We start from the raw sequence: 2,933 nt of genomic DNA, 5'->3' as shown, positions 1-2,933 counted from the left end.
CTTCCTTTCTTCCTTCCTTTCTCTCTCTCCCTTCCTTTCTCTCTCTCTCTCTCTCTCTCCCTCTCTCTCTCTCTCTTTCATTCTTTCTGGCATTTTCTGGCCTGGTCCACTCTGGGGCATCTATGTCTCAGTTGCTTCCATCTACCAATTTGCTGTAGATGTGAGTGTATTTGTATATGATTGTGTGTATGTGTGTAAGTGGGTACAGGTGGAAGGGATGCAAATAAGTGGGCAACCTTCACTGTATGGCAAGCAGATAATTGAGCAGAAGGCATGACAGCATAATGGTCAAAGACATAGGCTTCAGAATCAGAATATTTGGGTTGGATGCTTTACCTCAGTAACTTGAATTATAAAACCTTAGTGGCTCAGTGTTCTTGTTCTGTAAAGAAGAGATAGCAATTCTCACCTTATTTGAGTGTTGTCAGGAGTTCAAAGTACTTAGAAAAGTGTCTGTTATTTAGAAAGAACTCTAAATCACTTCCTAAATGCCTCTTGGATTAATTCTTTTCTCTTCAACATCACTTCCTAGTTGAGATGGCCAACATCCATGACCTGGACAGCAGCTGCAGACACTTAATTAATCTTCACCAGCTGGTTGGTGACCTGGACAAGGCCCTGCCACACTCAGGACACCTGCCTCTTCACTCCACACAGGAAGATTGGCTCTCGTCAGCCGGCTGATGTTTTGGAAGCTGTGTGGTGAGTGCACTGCATGTCTTCTTCATGATGAGGGTGAAGGGAAGAGAGGATGGAGGTGGCCATGAACTGGTACTGTCAACGGACTGAGCCAAGTCTCCTGGGAGGGACCTGGTTCAAAATGCTGAGGGATGCCATGATTTAATAGCAATGAATGATGGCTGTTGTGCTGTTAATGAGGCATGAGATGAAGATAAAAGACTAATGACTATGTATTAATGACATGAACTAGCAGAAATGGCAATTGTGCTTACTCTTCAAAAGAAGTCGAAAACGTGTTTTCATGTTCAGAAATGGATGAGCAAAGAGATGGGAACAGATGAGTGAGATAGAATCCCAGCCAGTGTATGGAAAGGTGCCTGGGTGGAAAGTTGCTACTGGATTACAATAGAATTGCCTATGATTGTTCAAACCCTGGAACATCTCTGGCTCTAAATCTATCCTAGGAGGAAGTGAACTTTGAACTCTGCACCCTCCCTCCCCAAGGTTTCATCTCTTATGCCCACTTAAGATGTATTTTTGGAGAGGGGTGGACAAGGAAGACCCTCCAGAAGCAAAGCCAGAAGTCATGGAGGATCGTGGTCAAGGACATTCCTCTAAAAGAGAAGAAATGAAGTAGAAAAGTAAAACTTTAAATCCACCCTTAGCTTATCCAAATTCTCATCATGCCTAAACATGCATGTCACACATGGCACTTAGAAAACCTCTTGCATCCTGAGAAAACTACACAAAAAAAGTGTATCTGGTCTTTTCTTAAACTGCTCAATAGTTTTGCTTAACACTAAACTCTAAATAGATTAAATATTGGGCCCTGTGATAGGCAGCTTCTAACATTGCTCTCTATGGTCCCATCTCCTGGTTTTCTCACTCCCTTTGTGTGACCTGCTCACCTTGAATGTGGACTGGACCTAGTGATATACTTCTTCTTTTTTTGTTTGATAAATATATTTACTAGATTTTATTTTTAACTTTATTTTTGTTGTTGATGTTTATAGATGTCCCCATTTCTCTCCCTCCCCACCCTTTGCCCACCTCCACCTAGCCCTCACCCCCTTCCCTCTGGTCATCACCACACTGTTGTCTGTGTCTATGAGTTATGAATATATGTTCTTTGGCTGATCCCTTCACCTTCTTTCATCCACTTACTAGATTTTAAATGGTGAGATTAAATCATGGGATTATCCTCTGTTTCTGAAAATAGAACTGCTAACTGAGTAAGTCCCCGGAGGCTGAAAGGCCGATACCTTGACAGGAATTAATTATTCTTTCATTCTTTATTTTTTCGTTTTGCTAATCCTCACCAGAGGATAATTAAAAAAAAAATTTTTTATTGATTTTTTACAGAGAGGAAGGGAGAGGGATAGAAAGTTAGAAACATCGATGAGAGAGAAACATCAATCAGCTGCCTCCTGCACACCCCCTGCTGGGGATGTGCCCACAACCAAGGTACATGCCCTTGACCGGAATCGAACCTGGGACTTTTCAGTCCACAGGCCGACACTCTATCCACTGAGCCAAACCGGTTAGGGCCAGAGGATAATTTTTACTGTTGATTTTTTTTAGAGAAAATGGAAGGGAGGGGGAGAGACAGAGAGAAAGAGAAACATTGATGCGAGAGGGACACACTGACTGGTTGCCTCCCACATGCACCCTGATCGGGGTGGGGGATCGAGCCTGCAACCAAGGTATGTGCCCTTGACTGAAATCGAACCCATGACCTTTCAGTCCACAGGCTCAAGCTCTAACCATTGAATAAAACTGGCTAGGGCTCATTACTCTTTCCTTCTGAGAGCAGCTGCTCCATACAGAATCTGGCTTTCACCACATAAGGACCACTCTTTCAATTAATGTGACCGCTTTGTTCAAGCTGAGCCTCTCCATCTTGTATTTATCCTCAGCCTTCTGTTACTTGTTGTTTTTCTCACTCCACTGATGTATTGATGTCTGTTTCATGTTATATTTCACTGAGTCTTTCATTAGAAGTGTCCCTTCTATTTATCTGGTGAATGAAGTGACTCACCTCTAATGAATAGAATATGACAACAGTGACAGGAGGTCTCTTCTGAGATTAGATTACAAAAAGCCTATGACTTCTGCTGTGTTCTCTTCCTGGTTTGTCTCACTTGCTTTTTTTTTTTTTCTGGTGCAAAAGGAAAGAGGTTTATTCAGGTGACAACCTGGGAGAATAGTGGACTCTCGTCTCAAAGATCATCTCCTAACTTGCCTTGGTTTTC

The 2,933-nt window shown here is 42.5% G+C and overlaps 1 long non-coding RNA gene across 1 annotated transcript in view; it reads left to right on the top strand.

Moving 5' to 3' along the window:
• The window catches only part of LOC106727830, a 2,827-nt gene extending 1,181 nt beyond the window's left edge, over nt 1-1,646 (top strand). The window contains exons 2-3 of the long non-coding RNA XR_001364083.1: nt 533-702; nt 1,146-1,646. This is a non-coding gene — a long non-coding RNA (uncharacterized LOC106727830). The remainder of the gene's footprint in view (nt 1-532; nt 703-1,145) is intronic.
• The last annotated feature ends 1,287 nt before the right edge of the window (nt 1,647-2,933 follow it).

The sequence above is a fragment of the Myotis brandtii genome, unplaced genomic scaffold (genome assembly GCF_000412655.1).
Source record: "Myotis brandtii unplaced genomic scaffold, ASM41265v1 scaffold485, whole genome shotgun sequence".
Classification (NCBI taxonomy): domain Eukaryota; kingdom Metazoa; phylum Chordata; class Mammalia; order Chiroptera; family Vespertilionidae; genus Myotis; species Myotis brandtii.
This window is presented reverse-complemented; position numbering and strand designations above follow the sequence as displayed.